This window comes from Propithecus coquereli, unplaced genomic scaffold (assembly GCF_000956105.1).
Source record: "Propithecus coquereli isolate 6110/MARCELLA unplaced genomic scaffold, Pcoq_1.0 Scaffold45, whole genome shotgun sequence".
NCBI lineage: Eukaryota > Metazoa > Chordata > Mammalia > Primates > Indriidae > Propithecus > Propithecus coquereli.
The window spans coordinates 6142117-6165519 of NW_012150285.1; positions in this window are offsets into that span (position 1 = coordinate 6142117).

Consider the following 23403-nt stretch of genomic DNA (forward strand, 5'->3'; position numbering starts at 1 on the left):
CTTACCTATACCTACTATTCCCTGAAATTCTAAAAAATAAAGGAACTGAACTTCTAATACTTTAGATGTGCTGGTCTTTTAAGAAAAAGAAAAGGTCTCACAGAAATTGCTAGTTCAGAAGTCTTTAATTAATAATTCACATTTGCGTAAGCAAGTAGAATGATTCAACAAATCAACAAATCATTTAGCTGGTTTATGAAACAGCTAAATGTCTTTTCTCTGATTTTATAAAAGTGGAATACAGTATGATACAATAATATGTTTTACTTTATTTGAAGATTTGGATTTGTTTTCGCAGGAAGAGACTAATTACAATGTAAACTCCCTGAGCCATTTTTTTTTACTGGTTTACTGATTAGAGAAAATAACATTACTTCTATGTAATGTTTAAATGTAAAATTATGTGTTCCCCTTATATGAATTACAGTTCTGATAATTTTTATATCAACAATAATAGTTTGCAGTGTATCAGCTTAAATGTAATTCCCCAAATCCTTGGATTAATATTAAATCAAGGAAATTAATGGACAATTTTTAGATATCTCAAAAATTTTTAGATAAGGTAGACTATTGAAACATAGGTCCAGCTATATTTTAGGATATATGACCTCCTTTTTACCATAATATTATTAGACTTTTCTCCAATCTGATATTGTTAGTAACTGTGATGAATTCACCACAACTATTCAGTTTGTTTCAACAGATGGTTGTTGCTTTCCCTCATGTTTGCCTGAAGTTCCTGTAACATCCAGGGTAGCAATTGCATCTTTAACAAAGGATAGTCTTGAAACTTCAGTGGAGAGGCCTATAGCATGTACAGCTAACCCTTCAACAACATGAGCTTGAACCGTGCGGGTTCACTTATATCAATACACAGATTTCTGGCCCTGTCACCCAGACAGCAAGACCAACCAACCTCCTCCTCCTCCTCCTCCTCAGCCTACTCAACTGAAGATGATGAGGATGAAGAGCTTTATGATGACCCACTTCCACTTAATGAATAGGAAATATATTTTCTCTTCCTTATGAGTTTCTTGATAGTATTTTCTTTTCTCTAGCTTACTTTATGATAAGAATATGGTATACAATACGTATACCATACAACACATTTTATTAATCAACTGTTGATGTTATCGGTAGGGCTGGTATGGGTGATCAAAGTTATCCCTATAGATTATTTGTGATCACCAGCTCTATCCAAACCTTGGGAATGAGGCAAAGAAAGGCTGCTTGTGCTCTTCTCGGAGCACGTCTAACAGGCCCGCCTGCAACCCAGCAGCCCCAGAACTGTGAGAAATACATTTCTGTGTGCACAAGCCACCCGTCTACGGCATTCTGTTACAGCAGCACGAATGGGCTGAAACACCACTAAAAGATTATTTAATTATCTGTGGGGTTTCCTCGTGTTTGGCTCACTATTTACTATTGATTAGGGCCTGAACCCTATGAAGTTTAGTGTTAACTTATAGATTTTTGCCTGATAAAGATATAAATTATTTCTATATCATAAAAAAGATATGCTTAAATGTCATAGCAGCCCCCAACCCCCAAGCTGTGGACCAGTACTGGTCCGTGGCCTGTTGGGGACTGGACCACATCTTCTTCCTGTCCCCCGCACCCCACCATCCATGGAAAAATTGTCTTCCATGAAACTTAGGAACCAGGGGGCCGCACAGCAGGAAGTGAGTGGAGAGCAAGTGAAGCTTCATCTATACAGCCACTCCCCATTGCTCGCGTCACTGCCTGAGCTCTCTGTCTTCCCCCACACCCCCACACCCCTACTCCCGCTGCCGGTCTGTGGAAAAATTATTTTCCGTGAAATCAGTCTCTGGTGCCAAAAAGGTTGGGGACCACTACCCACTGCATAGGACATGAACCACTTTGAACCTGACCTAGTAATTTTGTTCCAAAATTTTTCTTTCAGTTCTATAAATACTCAGTGTCTCAAATATTCTTTGAACCAGCTTTTACTATTTTACTGGTTTCCTCATTAATAAGTTAAATAGAGCTTTCACAATGTTTATTCCAAAATTTTGAAATTGTATTTGTCCATCTCCTATTTCAGATCCAGAAGCCACCTTCTTCCCCATCATTCTGACAGTCTGGGCAGCCTTGCTGATTCCACAGTCCATGAAGGCTGTAGATTTCCTTCATCTGCCTGGACAAGAATGCGTGAGTTTGTGTTGCTTGCATTAATTTCCAGATTCACTCATCCGCAACTCATAGATCATTAGAGCTCAAAGGAATCCCACCTTCCTCAGTTATAAAGAGGTTAAATTTACTCATAAGTATTTTATTTTATTTTTTGATGCTTTCATGCATGGGATTGTTTTCTTAATTTCTTCTCAAATAGTTCATTATTAGTGTATAGAAACACTACAATTTTTGTGTGTTAATTTTGTATCCTGCAATTTTGCTGAATTTGTTTATCAGTTATAACAGTTTTTTGGTGAAGTCTTTAGGGTTTTCTACCTATAAGATCATGTCATCAGCAAATGGAGACAATTTTACTTTTTCCTTTCCTATTTGGATGCTTTTCATTTCTTTTTCTTGCCTAATTGCTTTGGCTAGGACTTCCAGTACCATGTTGAATAGAAGTGGTGGGAGTGGGCATCCTTGTATTATCCCTGATCTTAGAGGGAAGGCCTTCAACTCTTCACTATTGAGTGTAATATTAGCTGTGGGTTTGTCATATATGGCCTTTGTTGTGTTGAGGAACATTCCTTCTATACCCAATTTGTTGAGAGTTTTTATCATGAAGGATGTTGAATTTTGTCAAATGCTTTTTCTACATCTATTAAGATGACCATATAGTTTTTGCCCTTCATTCTGTCAATGTGGTGAATCACATTTTTTGATTTGTGCGTGTCGAACCATTCTTGCATCCCGTGGATAAATCCCACTTGATCATGGTGAATGATCCTTTTAATGTACTGTTGAATAAAGTTTGCTGGTATTTTGTTGAAGATTTTTACATGTGTGTTTATCAGGAATATTAGCCTATAATTTTATTTTCTTATAGTGTCCTTGTCTTGCTTTGGTATCAGAGTAATTCTAGCCTCATAAAATGAGTTTGAAAGTGTTCCCTCCTCTTCAATATTTTGGAAAAGATTGAGAAGGATTGGTATTAGTCCTTCCTCAAGTGTTTGGTAGAATTCATCTGTAAAGTCACCTGGTCTTAGGCTTTTCTTTGTTGGGAGATTTTTTTTTATTACTGATTCAATCTCCTTACTCATTATTGGTCTGTTCAGATTTTGATTTCTTCCTGATTTTGTCTTGCTAGGTTGTATGTGTCTAGGAATTTATTTATTTCTTCTAGGTTTTCCAATTTGTTAGCATATAATTGTTCACAGTAGTCTCTTGTGATTCTTTGTACTTCTGTGGTGTCAGTTGTAAGGTCTCCTTTTTCGGTTCTGATTTTATTTATTTGAGTCATCTCTTTTTTCTTGTTAGTCTTTAGCTAAGGATTTGTCAATTTTGTTCAGCTTTTCAAAAACAATTTCTTAATTTTAAAACCTTTTCTATTGTTTTTTTAGTCTCTATTTTGTTTATTTATGCTCAGTTGCAAAGAGGAAACTGAGGCTGGAAGAGGCTAAGTTGTTCAGGTAGATATGATACAAATATTGCAATTGACTGTCTGGCCATGTGTTCACATAATGCCTCTTCCTGTCTGTGTATCTTTCTTACACGTCCAAATCTTCAATGATAAGTTCCCAAGGCTATAGGGACCATATGTGTGATTTTGTCCTCCCTGCATCTTTGATGCTTCCCCAAAGGTGAGTAGGTGTCCTGTAAGTGCTTCTTGATGGGGATTAAACAAAGGAAGAAATGTTTCTGGAAGCAGATCTTCTGAAAATTGCCATAAAAAGCTTTTCGGAGGTCAGAGGGTGACTAGTCTTCCGTCTGAAACAGCCTTAAAGAAATCCCACTCCCTGGGGGAATGATTCAGTACATACTTGCCTCTAAGCTCTCCCCAGATGCTTCCCTCAGGCTCTGCATGGGGAGGGATTATCAGTGTCACTACCTATGAAGATTTTTGCTTGCAGCAAGAATTTTTGTTACTTTTGGCAGATACATCTAGAGAATAGCCAAGAAAGGATGTGATATAAATTCAACAATTTAATTCTGAAAACCCCGTGGTTTCAGTGCTGGTCATTTCTTGTCAGAGCTTTGTTTTTCCTCTTTGCTCATAACGGCTGGACTTCCAGGGGATTATTTCTTCTTACAAATTAAGGAAATTTTCAGAGCCAAATTTTAAGTCTTTCCTATTTAAAGAAAAGAAAAACAATGAAGGGATAGTGGGCTTGGCTTTGAATAGTAGCCAGGGACAGTACACAAAAAGACAAGTATTATTATACTTCCCAACAAAGCAACACTATTTTTGAAAAATATATTTTTTTTGGTAATGGAGAAAAATGTAACACTTTTATGGAACCCTTGCTCAGAGGCTCTCATAAACATGATTTTAACTTTTAGAGGAGGTGGGAATGGTGAACTCTGGAGATTAGATTCTTCTTTCTAAGCAAATTTGGAACCAAGGCTAGAATGCGTGTATGCAGGAAGGCACCTTGACCCAGGCTTCCTTGAGGAGGCCTCATTCATGGCAAGATGAACAGATCATTAGATTTGCAATCAGGAGCTTGGCTCCTTTGAGCTCTGGCTTGGGTGATCCAGGGGAAGTTGCCACGTGGGTTTCCTCACTGGTAGGAGGAGGTGATCGTGCCAAACCCACCACGATGCTGTGAGGACACATTAAACAGACTGATAACAATGGTCAGTATTTTTTGAGAGCTTACCGTGTGCCAGGCATGGTGTTGAGGACTTAAGACATATTCTCTCATTTAATCCTCACAACAGCCCTCTGGTGCAGAAATGATTTTTCTTCACCATCTTAGAGATACAGAAACTGAGGCCAGAGAGGTTAGGTCACTCACATGAGGTCTCATAGTTAGCAAGGGATGGAACCAGTGGTCACATGTGGGCAGCACGGCCTCAGGACCATGCGCTGAGTCCCTGTGCTTTATTCCCTGCCCAGGCCATGCAGGCGAAAGGATCTGACACGGTACTGGCCGCAGTGGGCATTCACTTGGTTTTTGCTGGAGCTGTACAATTCGAGCACAAGCCTAGCTTATCTGTGTCACCCAGAGGCCTTAGCAGCTCAATACCAGGAATACCTGTGCAATTAACATGGTCATTCAACCAAATCTCAGTAAGAAGTGTTCATCGTTGACAAAATGTCGGGATGTCACACCTGCACTGAAATAAATTCAAAATAAACCATCAAATGATAAAACTCCCTCTTGTGCATTGGGTGCCTCTTTCTACTAGCTCGATCCCAACTTCTGCATTCCTTGTCCCCTACTACAGCACCTGATTAACAGACTCTTCTGAGTAAAGATGTATCTTCAACCATGTGTGCACGAGCTCCTGCCTCCGGAAGCCTGTAGTCTAGGGCAGTGGCCGGCAAGCTGAGGCCCGTGAGCTAAGTCTCTCCCTCCAACTGTTTTTGTAAACAAAGATTCATCAGAACATGGCCATACCCATTCATGGAAAATATTGTCTGTGGCTGCTTTAGCACTGAAACAGCAGAGTTGAGTGATTCCAACAGAGACTATATGGCCCTCAAAGCCTAAAATAATTTCTATTTGGCCTTTTACAAAAAAAGTTTGCCAACCCCTTGTCCTAGGGGAAGTTCTGTGAGAATTTTTTCAGTTGTTCAAAGCTCTTTATCTTGTGGGACACTTTTGTGAGTCGTTTGGAGCCCTGTCTCCCCTCTTCCTCTCAGTTCCAGAGCTCTCTTATCTGGGTGGATGTGTATCTGGCTTAGCTGGTCGTTTGCTCCTCCTGCAGCTGCCAAAACAAGGCCTGAACATGCCTTTGGCAGCTTTGTTAACCCATCCTGGGGTGACCTCACTGGTTCTCTCTTGCTCATGGCCTGCGTAGACCCCTGGAAAGGCTTTCATTTCTCTGTCCCAATAAACTCTAAACAAGCAGACGCAACCCAGAGCCTCTTCCGCTGTTTTGACCAGCTCATCAGCAGCTAGCCAGACTGTCTCCCCACTTAGATTTCTCCGAGTGTCAGACACTAGTCTAGTCTGCTGTCTTTCTTTTTTTTTCTTTTTTTAAATTTTTTATTTTTTTATTTTTTATTTATTTATTTATTTATTTTTTTTGAGACAGAGTCTGGCTCTGTTGCCCTGGCTAGAGTGCTGTGGCGTCAGCCTAGCTCACAGCAACCTCAAACTCCTGGGCTCAAGCGATCCTCCTGCCTCAGCCTCCTGAGTAGCTGGGACTACAGGCATGTGCCACCATGCCTGGCTAATTTTTTCTATATATATATTTTTAGTTGTCCAGATAATTTCTTTCTACTTTTAGTAGAGATGGGGTCTCGCTCTTGCTCAGACTGGTCTCGAACTCCTGACCTTGAGCCATCCACCCGCCTCGGCTTCCCAGAGTGCTAGGATTACAGGTGTGAGCCATCGTGCCCGATTGTCTTTCCAAGCCCCCAAAATCCAGGGTCACCTATTAAAGTCTTTGAGTGGTCACTTGGAACCACCTTCTCTCTATTCAACATGATGCAGGTACATCTCCCACCTTTCTTGCTATGGGGGGGATGTCCCCCTAAAACATCTCTCTCCAAAGACGACATTCTCACGAATCCCAGATCCTTCCTTAGCAAGTCCACTGTTGACTTATTTTGTGGCCCCAGAAAGAAGGAGGGACTTGAGAGTTCTGAAACCGGTTTTGGTTAATTTTTTTACAAGTCCTACACGGTTGACTAGTTTGCTTGGAAACTGATACTGCTTGTATCTTGGCGCCTCGGTCAACACTTCCAATTTAACATACTATATACAATTAGATTGAAGGCATTTGGATCAAATAAGAAATAGATAAATGAAGGCGAAGCTGGATCCTGACTGGTGTTTCTAAGATGAAGAAGAGGAGAAATGAGAGAAAGAAGGGGAAGTACAGGAGGAAAATAAGGAGCAAGATGTCTGGCGTTTGAAGGTCAGACATAGGCGGCATTTCTGGGAAGTTCAGAGGTCTAGGCTGGGAGGCACCGACAGTGAAGGGAATTTACCTCCCGCGAAGCAGCTTCATGTGGACGGGCCGCCATCCGGCAAGGCGGTTCATCCGTCCACACGTCTAACCATGTCTCATCCAACAGTATCTACGGAGCCCAGAGATGAACGAGACTTCCTCCATGTCCTCAAGCTGCCCCAAGCCTGGTCGCTGAAGAGGGGTTTCTTTGAAGAAAGGCAAGTCGTGAAAGATAAGTGGTCCTTAGCCAAATAAAGGAAGGAAGGAATCCTTAGCCAAATAAAGAAAGGTTCTAGAAAAAGGGAATGAGATTTGCAAACAACACAACCCAACAAAAACGGCATCAGGAAAGAACGCTGTAGGTTCAGGAAGCTACACGTGGCTGAGCAGCTGGGACACAGGAGTATGTGGGGCGCAGAGGGAAGTGGAGCTGGAGGGCGAGTCGCCAAGGCGCTTGTGCTTTATGTTTCAGGGGAAAGAAACAGGCTGCTTGTGCCAACTTGAGGAAAGTCCTGGTGATTCCCACGCCGGCTCGGGGAACACGTCTTGTACCAGGCAGAAGATAACATCTCGGCAGTGGTCTCATGCACTGATAGAGATCGGGGAGGAGACCACAGAGCTTACGAATTTGATTCCAATATGGGAAAGATCAATAGTTTCAAGGCTCCTCTCAGTGCTGTGTATCAGCAAAAGGCGGAGTCTTGAAGTGAATGACTGTGCAGAGACGGCCTCTATGAGGCTCCAGAGTTAGGCCTAAGGTAGTTTGGGGAAGGGGTAGAGGGGAAAACCTCTCTACATACATTTTATTATTGGAAGCCATCTGCTAGCAGGAAGGGCAAGAGTTCCAGTAAAATAGTGGGAGACTAGGGACAAAGGAGAGGCAGAAGCAGTGAATGATCTCCATGGTGGGAATGGAAGACTTGTGAGCAGACGTCTGTTAATTCCAAGTCTGGTCTGATGTCATTGCCTCAAGAGTCATGCACTCTCTTTCTTTAACCCAAACCTTCCAGAAAACTCTCCTGCGCACAGCGCTTCTGCTGAAGGAGAAGAGGTGTGCTCTATGCCAAGGTTGGTGCAGGGGAGTGGTGAACAGGAGAGATATCCACAGAGATACAAATAAGATTGCAACTTCAGTTACAGCAGGAAATGAGAACCACTGCTGACCAGGAGCGACATCAGCTTCCGCGAAGCCCGGGAGGGAAGAACATGGGGGCAGCCGGCGATGAGCGCTGGGCTCCATCACTGCACGATGGGAGCTTGAGACATCTTATTTACACACCAAAGTTCAGGGTGACTTCCTTAGAGGACTGGGGAATAGGCACCCAAGGGGATTGACACTGGGTTAGGTCTCAAGGGCAGAATTTTAAGCCTGGGTGAAGCCAGTACTAGATTTGCATATTGAAAAGTTTACTGCGACCACAGAATGACAGATGGGTTCAGCGAGTGCGGGTCAGAGACCGGAAGAGGCTGCTGTAATAATCCAAATGAGAAATCACCCCACTGTCACGGGGAATGGAGCGGAGAGGGCAGGGTTCAAGACAGTTAAAAGGCAATATTTCTACAAAGGGGTGATAGTTTGGCTGTTGAGATGGGAGAAGGACAGGGGAGTAACAGGCGATCTCAAGTTTCTGGCTTCAGCAACTAAGAGAATTTAATTTCACGCTGAGATATGGAAGAGCAGATTTGGTGGGGGAAAATGCCTGTTTCTTTGGTGGCCAAAGAGTGGGGCTATGAGAGTCAAGGTAGAAAAAAGATCTTGGGATGGGTTGGACTAGGTTAGCGAGTCCAAGCTATCCAGAAAGAAGGAAACTCTGATTAAGGTTTAAGTCCTAAATTGAAGCCTATCGTAATTTTTCATAACCAGTGGGTGGGGAACCTGCAACCTTCTGAGTTCAAGATTGTTCTTTTTTAAGCACCAAAGGAGGCAAGAAAAGCTTCATCTTTCTCTGCTGCACCCTTGTTAATAAAAGCATTTGTTCTGTAAAATTTGGATGCAGTCAAAAGGCTGCACTTAAGGACCTAGAAGGCCACATGCAGCCTTGAGCCTGTAGGTTCCATAAAGCGACCATGGCAGTTCTTTGCGATTAGTCCCCCAGGAAGGAGACGTGGTGGTGAGGGGGGAATGCCATTAAGGAGAGGGTGCCATGAGAAGCCTTCTACCTGGAATTCGCTTCCTTTGCATTTTTTTCTGTTTTCGTCTGCAAACGCATTCCTCCCTTCAGATTCAGCTCTTGTTCTAGCTCCCTTGGGAAACTGTAAAGCGCTAAGCCTTCTCTAAATGTGCATCCCACAGGGACAGGCGTGTGAACTAGGACTGCCGATTAAAATACCCCAGCCCTTTTTCACCCGTCCAGTGATGGGTTCAGGAATAAACGGCACCAGTCACATTCTGCCCTTCGATTGCTCTGAGAGGGTCTGAAGAGCGCAGCTGTCTTTCTACTGGACTCACGACACATCGAGGGGAAGAGTCCTGGTTGCTTGGTGCCGTTTTGTCCCCACCGGTGAGACTTTGAAGTAAATGTATCTCTCCAGTTAATGCAATTTTCCAGGTATGTTAGCCAAAAAAATTCTTCTTCCCTTCCTTTTCAAATGTTCTCAACATAGCTTGAGGTTTTCGTTTCACTTGCAAGCAAGGGAGCTCTGGCAAAGTGTCCCGGTGTCCCCGAGTTAGGGATCCTCTCGGTTATGCCTCCTCTGCTACGTGATGTACAATTCACACACCACATGCTTCATTCTTTTAAGTAAAACTTAGTGGTTTTAATATGTTCACAGGCTTGTGCACCCACTGCCATTATCTAATTTTAGAACATTTCATTCTCCCAAAGGCACCCCCATGCCTGTTAGCAGTCATTCTCCACCACCTCCCCTGGCAGCCAGAACCCGTATGTCTGTGTGCATTTGCCTGTTCTGGACATTTCGTACAAATGGAATCACACGATAAATACTTGGCTTTTGTGTCTGGCTTCTTTCATTTAGCATGATGTTTTCAAAGTTTATCCCTGTTGTAGTGGGTGTGTCATTTCATCATTTCTTTTTACGGCTAAGTATTCCACATTTTGGCTATTTATTCATCAGTTGATAGACATTTGGGTTGTTTCCACGTTTTGGCTATTTTGAATGACGGTACTATGAACATTTGTGGACAAGATGTTGTGTGGACATGTGTTTTCAGTTCTCTTGGGTCTGTACCTAGGAATGGAATTGCTGGATCATATGGTAACTCTGTCTAACCTTTTGAGGAATGGTCAAACTCTTCTCCAACCTGGCTGCGCCTTCTACACTCCCACCAGCAATGTATGCGAGTTCCGATTTCCCCACATCCTCACCAACACTTCTCATTATCTGCCCTGTTGATGATCCCGTCTGAAGTGGTGTGAAGTGGTATCTCGGTGTGGTTCTGATACAGCTAATGTGATGTCAAGCATCTTTTCATGTGCTTATTGGCCATTTTACTTACATATTTTTGAAGAAACATTTACTTTAATTCTTTGTATTTCAGTTGGGTTATTCATCCTTTTATTGTTGGGTTGTAAGAATTTTTAATATATTCTGGATACAAGTCTCTGATAAGATAAATGATTTGAAAGTGTGTTTTCTTATTCTGTAGGTTGTTTTTTAAAACTTTCTTTATGGTGTTCCGTGAAGCACAAAAGATTTTAATTTTGATGAAGTGCAATTTGTCTATTTTTCTTTGGCTTATGCTTTCTGTGTTATATCTGAGAACCCCTTGCCTTATCCAAGATCACAGAGATTTGTACCTGTGCTTTCTTCTAAGATTTTTATAGCTTTAAGGGCCAGCCGCAGTGGCTCACGCCTGTAATCCTAGCACTCTGGGAGGCCGAGGCGGGACGATCACTTGAGCTCAGGAGTTCTTCTAAGACTTTTAGAATTTTAAGTCTAGGATCCATTTTGAGTCCATTTTTGTACTGTACTACATTTTGCATCTCCTTCTTCTTGCACTTGTCAGAATGCACTATGATTTCTGGTACACATACATCCTAAGTGTATTTTTTCAGAGGATGTTAATAAATATGGATCCCAAAACATATTCTGAGCTTAAATAAATTTGGGAAAGTCTGCATAGTAAATTTCCTTCTTGAAGAGTCACACTACTCCTTTGATATTTGTCCATCAAAAGCTCTAAACCAATAGAAGTAAAGAAACATGTTTCATTTCATTTAATCGATCTGGTGGATGCTGGGATGTCCCTCCCAGAAACCCCTGTGGGACTAGAGGACTCACTGCCCCTGCTGTGGCAATGCCCCTGGGAGTCATCCCTCAGCTCTCAGCCCCTTTTGGGGATTTGCTCAGCTCAACAGAGCTACCTTGTCCAAGGTTATGTCACATCCAATAACTAGGTGGCTTGGGGATATAAAAGCCTTGTCATCTCAACCCAGCACAGGACAATCTTGAAAGTTCATATCCCATTTTGAGAAGTCTCTGCAGTCAGCTGAGGCTTGCCCTGAGGTTGCCTTGCAGCTCAATTTCTCCCTGTATGTAATCCTACTTTCTTTCCTTCCCCTCCCCAGGTGTTGATCTTAAAAGCATGCCCTGAGAATCCTCTTCCACACAAAAATGCATCTCAGTATTTTTTCTAGAACCCAACCTGTGACCAAAAGTCTCTCTCAAACGTATTAGAATGTGAAATGCAATTTTTATGAAACATCTACCTCCTGAAAAAGAACACCAATTCTTCACAGAACACCAGTCTCGGAAATGCAGTATAGCAGAGCAAGACTGGCCACCAGAAACTAACATGGATTCAGATTTGTCTTGATTAAGCTGCCTCTTCTGTCCGAGCTTCCATCTCTCACCGAGAAAATGCTCACAGTACGTTCCCCTGGCAGGGCTGTGACATGCCTAGCACAGCGATTAGATAGTCTATTAAAATGAGCTCCATGACAGCAGGGATTTCGCCTATTTAAGCTACTACTGTATCCCATATGCCTAGAATTCTGCTGGCACATAGTAAGCACTTAATAAATATCTGTCGAATTAAATAAATAGCACACATCAAATCTTTGAAAGTGTTTACTGATGTATGACTGCAGTCCATAGGACATAGTCATTTATGGAAGGAAATATGTGAAGATTACTTTGGTGCAGATTATGAAAGACCTACTCGTTGACCTTTTCCATACTGATTGGGCAACCAAAACAGTATTGGCGCCATTACCACTGAGATTTCCTGGTCTGAGTTCCACAGACCTTTACGTAGTGCCAACAATTTATTTTGATGACCTTTCTCGTAATCTCTGGTGTAGAACATATTCTCAAGAACATGAGCTAAAAAGTCATGTATAGTGGCTATTTTATTAGATTAAAGCAAGCTTCATAAAGTCGCAGTAAAATGATTTTTGAAGGATTATTAATTTAAATTGTAAGACATCTTAAACTTATTGAGAAGAATCAAAGTGTCATATCATGTTTTTGCCTGTTGTATGCTGAACAGGGCAAAGAAATTCAACTTAATGTAGCACATCCCAAGGCTCATGGTGTTAGAAGCCACTTCCTACTGGTAGTGACATTGGAGAGCAAAAATTAACAAAATTTCCCAATGCTGTATTGTTTGTGTTGAATATTATGCAGGATTATGCTAAAAGACGTAATTTCTTCCTCTATGAAAACTTGAGCCAACAGACAACAGCAGGAGCACTGGCCCTTCTAGACTCAGCAAAGGTTTGGGGACATTGCTCTTGAGTCTCGAGCATAATCTCGTGGGAGAGAAACTTTCTGTTATAAACTCCGAAGAAGGTGGATAAGAAAAAGAGCCACATGTTGGGATCCAGTCAAGGAAACAGACACAGAAAAAGGATGTGACTAAAGGTGTCACCGGAATCGTGTCTTTTCCCCACAGCTTTACTGAGTTATCATTGATCAATAAAATTGTATTGCTATGTATTTGAGGCGTGCGATATGATGACTCGATATACACATGCTCTGCAAAACGATTACCACAATCATGTTAGTTAACACACCCATCACCTCACACAGCTACCTTTGTCCTTTTTTCATGAAGAGTGCGTAAGATCTATTCTTTATCACATTTCAGGTATACGCTCACTGCGGTATTATTAACTGTGATCACCATGTTGTACATTAGGTCTCCAGAACTTATTTGTCTTGCAGCTGAAAGTTTGTACCCTTCTACCAACACCATCCCATTTCCTCCACCCCCAGGCCCTGGAAACTGCCATTCCACTCTCTATGAATTCAGTTTTCTTTTTTAGATTCCACATAAAAGTGAGACCATATAGTAGTTGTCTTTCTTTGTCTGGCTTATTTCACTTAACATAATGCACTCCGGTTCACCCAGGATTTCCTCCTTCATTGTGGCTAAATAATATTCCATAATATGTGTGTGTGTGTGTGTGTGTGTGTCACATTTTCTTCATCCATTCATGCACTGACGCACACTCAGGTGGATTCTATATCCTGGCTATTGTGAATGCTGCTGCAAAGAACGTGGGAATGCAGAGATCTCTCTGAGACAGTGATTTCATTCCTGTACCCAGAAGTGGGGTTGCTGGATCACATGGTAGTTCTATTTTGAATTTTTTGAGGAACCTCCATACTGTTTTCCGTAAAGGCTGTACCACCAGAATTGTGTCTCGTAGACTAGATACAACTTCTGCTAGGCAGGGAGGTGAGGGAAGTGCGTTCCAAGAGAGGCAGCGCGAGCCCAAGAACTGAGAGGGGCTGGAGATACGGTGACTGGCGGGAAAACAGACTGGTGGGAACTAAAGATTTATGAAAACCTCATCACATCCCACTCGTGCCCAAGTTATAAATGATCTTCCACAGTTCTCACCTTGCGCTTCATGCCCCATGTCCTCAACAAAATTTTGAACTCCTTAAGGGCAAATATAAAAACAAACAGAAATAAACTTATTTGGAGGTTGGGCTTCTGGCAACCTTGCCTCTCTGGAATAAAACCTTAAATGTTGATATAAAGGAAAATGGAAGAGACAGAAAGAGAGAGAGACAGAGGGAGGAGGAGGAGGAGGAGAAGAGAGAAAAGAGACCGGGAGAACAGCCTCCATGCCTCGGTGAAACCCTGCTGCAAAGCCCGGGCTCAGGACACAGCCAGGCTGGAATCCCGACTCTGCCTCTCAAGAGGCGGGGACTTTGCCAAGGCCGTGTTTCCTCCCGTGCAAAATGGCACCGCAGCAGCACCTGCCGGCAGGGGCAGGCTGAAATGCGCAGGAAGTACTGGGCGTGTGGCCTGGCACGGTGAGCCCCACTCTGTGTCGCCTGCTGGGTGTAGTGGGTGGGAGCTGGTGCCACCTCCTGGCACTGAAGCTCACGGCTTTTCTCAAAAGAAAGGTTCTCATTTTCTCACTCGGAGTCTGCTGCGTCTCCATCACAAGGAGATTCCCAAACACCTTGCTCCCCTGGCTTTGGCGCCCTAGGGTGAGGGTGCGGGGTGACCACAGGAAGGGCCTCCCAGAATCTTGCATGTTTGCTGAGAGCCCAACACAGGGATGACAGTGACAATGACGCAGACACGTGTCTATGGGACAGACTGCGCACACGTGACAGCATGAGGACATAGTTGATGCAACAGTGGCCCCGAGTGAATATGAAAAGACTAAATTCCTTCATTCAGTCTGAGCACCTTCCATAATCGAGGCTTCATGGAAGATACGGGACCACACAGATGAGTAAGACACTGTTTGAAACAGAGTCGGCACAAGTTAGTCTATAATGCAACATGGAAATTTTCCATCCAAAATAGTTGAAATGAGCAAAGTTTCAATAATCTGGGAAAAAACACCCAAAAACATCGCTCGCGGAGGGGAGTGCGCGTGGACTGCTTAATCCCAGCAGCGCCTGGTGGTGCGGTTGCAGCCCACGCCGCGCTGAGCTCAGGGCAGGTGCTCTCAGCTGCTCGCCAAGTGAGTCGGTTTTGTTTCTCTTTGCTTTTGCACAACAAAATATGGAAAACTCTCGTTCTTTCTCCCAGGTAGTTCATCTTTATCCCTCAGAAATGTTCCTCGCCACCCGTTTCCGGTTGCAGCTGCCAGCACTGCCGTTCCCCGAGCCCCGCAGGCTGGAGATCTGGCGCCACCTTCAAACCTTCCCTTTGTCTCGCCACTCATCCGGGAGGTCTACACAGTCTGTACATTTCTTTTCTGTAACGTTTGTACCCTGTTCCCTCCTTTTCACTCCCATTTCTGCTGGATCAGGTGATTATTTTTACCCAGATGATGTCAGTAGGCTTCTAGATGACTACTGTGTCCCCGTTTTCCTTCCAATCGGTTCCCTCCTGCACACTGTGTTTAAAACAACGTCCTTGACTCCAGCTCTGGCCCTTTCTCCCCTCCGTGTCATTAGTATGTCCACAAAGCGCTCCCAGCCTTTCAGCGACATGGTCAGAGTGCACTTCCTGGCTGCCGTAGTGTTGGAAATATCCTGTGTCTGTCACTTCGGGACCAGCACACTGAATTGTTGGGACGAGATCTTCCAGAGCTCTCTTTTCCCCTTCTTCCACAGTGACCAGTCTGCCCCAGTTGGTGGCAATTCCATTGGCCTGAGTTCTGCGGTGAGGATATTGCAAAACATCACGCAGGTGACCCGGGAATGTGACAGACAGGACACGTCAAGCTTGAGGTTTTAAGCCATTGGGACTTTGTGCTTATTTATTACGGCAGCATAATTTAGCCCAACCTGACTGATACACACCCTACCCAAAGGCTACAAAGGCTCTCTGCTATCCCGAAACTCAAGTTCAAGCTCTTTAACATGGCTCCGAAGGACCTTGACCCTAGTCTGCCTTTCTCATTTGTCCTCCCACAATGTCCCTTTGCACACTCTGCACCTTAGCTCACTTGGACCAGTCACCATTCCCCAAAACTCTCTCTACCTCCATGATGCTACTTGTATGATGCCCTCTTAAAATACTTTTCACCAAGCCTCCACATCTCCATTCAAAATCCACCCATCCCTCAATACCTACCCAAACATCATTATTTAGATGAAGCTTTCTTGACTTCTCCTGCCATGTGTTAGTCATTTCCCCAAACTCTGTCTGCTTTCTTTGCTCCTCAGGTGGGTCACCTGTCACGCTGGGCATTGCATTAGCATTACCTGTAATTTCATCTTCCCCTACTAGATTATTAGCTCCTCGAAGTCCGGGGCTCTATTTGGAACATCTTTATTCCCCTCGACTGTGTCCAGGAAATTGAATTGCATATAATGATTAGTTGAGAAGAAAAGACTTGAAAGTAGAGATCTACAATGAACGGATTTAAACGCATGTGGAAAATGTTTTGGTAATACAGCATTGTGCCAGGATGCTTTCTTTTTAAATTACTTTTCTTATTTTAAAAATAGTACATATTACAACTGCTTTGGAAAACTCGCAGTCCTACTAAAACTAAATATGTTTGTCCTATGGCTTGGTGATTCCATTCCTAGGCTTATACCTAACAGGAATGCGTGAACATGTTCACTAAAACATGCACAAGAATGTTCACAGCAACCCTATTTGTAATAGCCTGAAGGGGGAAACTTTTTAAATGTCCATAAAGAGTAGAATGATAAATAAGTTGTGGTTTAATCACCCCACGGAATGCTATGCAAGGATAGGAACGAATGACCTGGAACTACGTTCAACAACTGTTGAACAAAAAAGACCAGACACAACACGGTATGAGTCTGTTTATATCAAGAACAAAAACTAATAGAATGAATACGTACTCGTTAGAACGTCAGCATGGTAACTAACTTAACCTTGAGGTTGGGTAGTGAGGAGGAGGAGGTTCAAGGTCTCGGGAGCTGCTGCTGTCTGTCTCCTGATGTGAATACTGGGTGCACAGGAGCACAGTGTGGGAAAATGCATTGCTCTGTGTGCTTGTGATACATGTCTGTATGTTGTACTGCAGTGAAAATAGTTTTAAAACAAAAGCATGTTTACAAAATTTTAGAAAATATAAATAAATGAGGAAAAAGAAAGATCATCTGAACTCTACAACCCATGATCATTATTAACATTTTTACTTATTTCCTTTTAGCTGCTCTTGTCTTTATGTAATACCAGGGCTGTTTCTAGAAGGATATGGTGCCTGGGCAGCTCAACCAGCGTGCGGCCTGCCTAAGACTACCACACCCCAGAGAAGACCCTGCACTGACACTGTCTTTCACGGGTGCTCTGGTCTATCATCAGAGACAAATTTCAAAACTAAATTTTAATAAGGTTCAGAAATGAAGAATGGCATGAAACATCCCCACAATTAAGGGCTCCAGGGTGGCCACTCAAGGTGCCCGAGCAAAGACAGGCCTTGGAAGCCCAACTAACACGGGCACTGCCTACAGAGGAGCCTGCTTCCGTGCTGTCCCACTTTCTTCTGTGGTTTCCTGAGGGCGGGGACCAGATCTGCATGTTTGCCACTGTGTCCCCAAAGTCTGGCCCTGCGCCTGGCACATGATAGGAACTTGGTAATTTATGAACGAATGAATGAGTACTGAGTAAAGAGCCCCCTGGTAGTCAACAATGTATTGGTATGACTATAATGTATTGAGTCAATCCTTTACTGTTGGATATTTGAGTAGTTTTCTCTGTTTTTCTTTTTTAAACAATTTTGTCTCGTAAACAAGCTTTATCAGGAATAGCACTCAGCTGAAAACCTGGTTACAGTGGCTTAAACACACAAGGTCTGTTCTTTTCTGTAGAGGAACTCTAGATTGGGCAGCTCTAAGAAGTCCTCAGGGACTCTGCCTCTGTCCACCTTTCTGCTCAGCACGTGGCCGCCACCCTCAAGGCTATGAAATTGCTGCCGGCGCCCCATGCATTGGAGCAGAATTCTCACGCAGGAAGCAGAAGCAGTCCCAGACCGAGTGTGTGCCAAAGGTTTCTAAAAAGAATTGGGTGCTACTCAACAATAGCCAAATACAAGGGTTGGCAAAACTTTTCAAGTTACGTACGAGTTCTGTCTTAGCCAGGGTTCCTCCAAGAGAGAGTCTTTCTGAGAGACCCAGTGTGGCCACTCTATCAGCAACTAGTGTCTCAGCACTACCAGGACGTGGCCTCCGTGAACAGCTAGTCCCCGTTTTGAAAAAGGCACAAAACATGCCTCTTCCATCTCTCACGGAAGCGTTCAACTGGGTGTGGAGCACGTGCTCAGAAAGCGTCAATTGAGTTGAACTGACACGTTCACAACCAGGAAGGGGTGAAGTAGGCCCCTCCTGTTATCAGATCTCCCACCATCCTCCGACTCCGCTGTGGAAAGCCCGTCATCCTCCTGACCTCCGTCGAGCTTCCGCCAGGGCGTCTGTCCCACGGACTAGTCAGTGCTGCTACCGTGAAATTTTCCAAGTATTTTCCGGACTCCCATAAGCCACACTCGGGAACAACTTCATCCACTACTCCCCAAGGGAACTTCTGTCGTGGGCTTTATAGATGTGACCTTCTAGCCAAGGAGAGGCAGCTTTCCACTGGAAAAGCTAATTGTAGCAGATTCCTGGACAATAGAGGATCGTTTCTCCCTCTCTCTTTGTGGTTTTTGCTTTGTTTGTAACAGGAAGCTCTGCTCAGTGGATAAACCCGTGGGAAGACACTATTCCCTCCTCGTCTGTTTCACATCTCCCAGTGAGAAGGAGAAAGAACTGCAGGGTGAATGGAACATTTACCAAGACATTTAATTTTTCAAAATTTTTGAAAGCAGACTGCAAATCACTTTAACTGATTCCAGTTGTAGGGTGACACGAGTCTAGGCTTGGATATTCTCCGCCAAGCAGACTGGGCAAAGTTTTAGCCAAAGTCTACATATGGTAGGTGTTCATTAAATAGTTTTTGATGGATTGACTGCATTTTGTTGTGCCAGATCGAGGAGTTTCCAAAGTGAAAAAAATAATTATGACTGTTTCTCTTCCTGTGCTAACAGTACAATGTGTGCATTATTCCACAGGTCTCTGGGACTTGCCGGAATGTCTTCCAGTGCAATCAAACCATTGATTGGGGCACACTGGGAAAAGGTGTTAGGCAATCAGAATATACAATCTCTCCCATTAGGTTCCCACGCACGACTTAGTGACCCTGGATTCCATGGGTTCTCCTGCCTTCTGGGTACCTGTGGCCTTCTTTGTCTAGAAAGGGAGGTCCTTGTCTTCACACATGGACACCTAGCTCCTCCTATAAGTCAGTGTTCTTAACAGAAGCCAGGCAAGCAGAAACGAAATTTGCTGTAAGCAAACTGAGTAGCTCACAGAGGTGGGAAATCTGAGAATTGGGTTCGGAGACGGCATTGCCACAAAAAATGCCTCTTCGCAGATAGCCCTTCGCAGGGAGGCAGCCACCGTCTCTCTTGCTGGTCTGGAGCCCACACTTTGCTCTGCTGACCTGGCTGTCTTGCTTCACTCCTCCTCTGTCCCTGGACTCTGCTCAGCTACCGCCATGGCCAGGGAGAGGGGTTGGCTGGGTCCCGTCTCTTTGCACAACCAGCTCCGCCTCCAAGGCCCGCTGTGGACAGCCTGTCAAGGGTGAAGCCAGGGTCACACTCTCAGCACTTGAAGACATGCTGTTCTCGGGTTCTTGTTGCGCTAAGTACGGCTCATGAAGGAAAACAAATCTGGCATTGTCTGCCTCCCACCATGGCTCAGGATGGTGGAGTCTCCTCATGTAGGAAGGGGCTTAGATGCAAAGTTACCAAGAAGAATGACAAGTGTCCACACACTCCTTAGCCAAACACCGCAGTACTGTCCTGTGTGCCCAGCGTGCAGATAGGTCGAGTGTCATGGAGAGATCCAGGTGTTAAGGATGGGAAGGTTCCACTAAGCCTCGACAAGCTGGCTGTAGTTACTAGGATGGAGAAGAGAGGGTGGCTGTGTTGGGCCGTTTGCGTGTCAACCTAGGGTGACCAGCCATCCCTGTTTGCCCAGGGCTGTCTTGATTTTAGCATGGAAAGCCCTGTGTCCTGGGAGCAAGTGTCATGTATCTGTGGTATGTGCCCAGTGACACCCAGCCAGAGGCACACAATGACCACATGTTGTGGCCACGTTTACACTTTGTGATGGCCAAAGACATGGGGAGTCGCTTTCATATCTGGTCTTTGTAATGGCTTGGAAAGGAAGCAGCAAAGCTTTAGATAAGGCAATCTTATTTTTCCTCATACTATGGTGACAGCAATCTGGGCCTTTCTTTTATTACCCAAATAATTGAAAACTTCTCAGCCTACATTCCAATTCGGCATGGGAAATGTCACAAGCACGGTTGGAGCTGCCAGGGAAGCAAGTCTTAGTATTTCTTGACCCACATCAACACGTTTCAGCAAGTGAGGTGGACCATGTCATTGCAAAATGTCTGAATCAGCCAAGCCGTGGAGAACCCGTCACCTCCCAGGGGGTCACAGCTTAGAGCAAGCAGGCTTGGTCTTCACCCCAACAGCAGGCCCGTCCTGCAGCCCATGCCGTCCCTAAAGGAAGGGATTTATTTGCTTTGATCAGTTTCCGTCTCACCCACAAGTGTACTGGCGGTTCCTGGGGGCGGGGGGGAGGGGGAAGCACTATGTTTTCTGTCGCAGTTGGACAGCCAGAAAGACTTTCATTAAAGCTGACATTTAGCTTTCCTGCCCGGGAAACTTAGGCGAAGCCCAATCAGGACCAGCTGCCGCTTTGCACAGAGCAAACCCTACAGCCAGCTGAGAATCCGTGTGACCTGGGCCGGAGGAGAGGTAGCAGGCCACCTGAACAAACAGCCTCCAGGTGTGGCCTGCAAACATTCTGCTCCTGCCTTGTAAAAACTTAACTGCCTCCTGCTGGCTGGTAAAAGCCACTTGCTCTTATTAGAATGCCGAGAAGCTGTGGTTTCAAGAGCGCAAATCGGTCTCATTCTCCTTCCCTCCTTTCCCTCCCTCCTCCTCCTCTTCCCACTTCTTCCCTTCTCTGGCCTCTTATTCATCCTCTTCCCATCTTCCGTCTGCTCCTCTTCCTCCCCTCCATCCTCCCCACCTCTCTCCTGCTCCTTTCATTCCCGGCATCTCTCCTCTTCCTCTACCTCTTGCCCCAGGAGGCTACTCTCTTCTCGCTGTTGTCCTCCAGATGGAGGGGCCACCTCTGCGTCACTGTCTGCTCCATTCTTTACCCCCTGGGAGCTGAATCGCCTCCTCTGGTCTGGGCATCTCTCAACCCTTAACGCCCAGAGCTAGGCTGCCTCAGCACGAACCTCACATACCTGCAACCCCAGAGGCTGTTTGCCACCAGAGAGAGAATCCATGGGTTTCCCACGGGACCAAATCGTAACGCTAATCGGATATTTAATGAGGGTCCCTCCCTGGGCTCCACTCCCCTCCTTCGTCTACTTATGGAATTTGCCTAAATCATTTCTTCACCTATTTTCAGAAGTGGCAAGATCAGGAATAAGTTGGGGGTACGGGTGTGTACGATGGACGTTAGTTTTGGGGAGATGCATGATGAAGCGCTTGGCTGCATTTGAGCCTTAGCAGAACAAAGCTGCTCGGGGCCCAGCTTTGACCCAACCGCATTTGACCCTTGGCTGGGACCCGTTGCTGCACTGCCTTGGCTGTCCCCGGAGAGACCGTCTCATGGGTCAGGGCAGGCGCTGCCCTTCTGTGGCCAGAAGACTGCGACCCTCTAGCAGGGGGAGCATGGATGAAGGGGTTCGGTGTGGACGTGGGGAGTGTGTCGAGACGTGGGATAACTCCACTGTTTGTCTTCCCACGTGGAGGCTGGTCGTGTCTGCTGAGATTTGTTGAAACGCACTTTAGGAGTCAGCTTGCTGTCTGACCCTGTTAGAAGTTGACATCCCCTCCTTTCCTGGGCCCCTTTCACCTTTGTAACCGGGTGTGGGTTCCTGACCTTTCTGTAAGAAGGGTTACTTTTCATTTTTCCAGCATCTTGCAGTTTTTGGAGGTCTCGGCCGTGAAGTCTCCCCAACCGGGACAGCAGGGTCCTGGGCCCCAAAACCCTGGGGGAGCAGCAGCAGTAGTTGGCTTAGAAATCCGCTGGGCAGGGGTTTGAAATCTGGCAGCAGGGCCTTGCCTGGGACGCACACAAGGCCGGGACGGGAGGCCCTGCCAAAGCCGGGCCTGCACTGTCCCGATGCCAGGGCAGGCCGGGGAGTGGCGGGTGACGGCGTGGGCTCGGGCGAGCGCAGGCCTGTGAAGCCGGGCAACGCAGGCTCCAGGGACCTTGACGCCTACAGCCCTGCAGCCTTGGTCAAGGGAGAGAGCTCTCCATGTCCACGTTGATCCCTCTGTAAATTGGGGTTAATACCATCTCCTCCATGACGGTGAGCGTGAAGACTGCACGGCAGAAAGCCTGCACGGTTCTGGAGCACGGCTACAGCAGGTGCCTAATCAACACTGTCCCCAGGAGGCAGAGAGGAGAAAGCAGCAGGAAGCAGTGAATAGCATCAGCAGAATGAACCTGGCAGAAAGATCACCAGAATAGACGCGAGAAAGGCCCCTCAGTCCCGCTAAAACGTCTGTTTGCGTGAGGGGTCCATCGCCGAAGACAGCTTTCCTCTAACGCAGCCGGGGCGCGGGGAGAACCACGTCCGAAGGCAGTTGTGGCGATGCCCAGGGCAGCAGGAGAAGGCAAACAGACTGACTCGTAAACGACGTTGGGGCCCTTGTAGGAGGGCGTCCCACCAGCCCCGAACACGGGGTGTGTGCCGCTGAGCCCCTGCTTACTTTCTCCAAGAGCATTTCTCTTCCTTTGGAACCAGGAGCTGAGGGTTAGGGATGATGGGGCTCTTTAAACATTTTTCTTTCTCTAGATGGAACATTCCCTCCCAGCTCCATTTGCAGCCCCCACCACCACCTCCCAGAAGCAACTGGCTCTCTTGGAATTTCTCATGACACGTCCAGCTATCCCGGCTGTCACTTCCAGCACCGCTGTTTTCACTACAGGGGTTAGAACCCCCTGGGGTCCGCTTTCCCTCTGAGTACGCTACGCCCCTGGGTGCTGTGACACAGTGGCCCTATGCTGTGAGCCAGGGTCAGGCCTGCAGGACGGTGTCGGGGGAGCCCTGTGCCCGCTCCCAGAAGCCGGCAGGCCTCCCTGCCAGCCCGTCCGAGAAGGTGGCTTTGCGGCTTTGCAGCAGCGTGGCTGGGAGAGACTCGCGCCTGTGCACACACGCCTGACCCACGCTAAGATCACCCTGCGCTCCCTCCTTCTCTCGCAGGCCCGGGGGAGGCTTTGCCCTACTCGTTTCCGTCAATAAGGCTGAATTTTAAGTCCATCCTTGTATTTTCAGACAAAGTCCTCCACCAATTAATCCCCGTGGCTCAGAGAGGCCGAGTTCTCGCTGAAGGGCTGTCTGTGAGGTGCACAGGGCGGCGTCGCTGTGCAGTGAGGACAGGGTACGTGGGTGTGGCCAAGCGTATCAGTGACCTCCCCTGC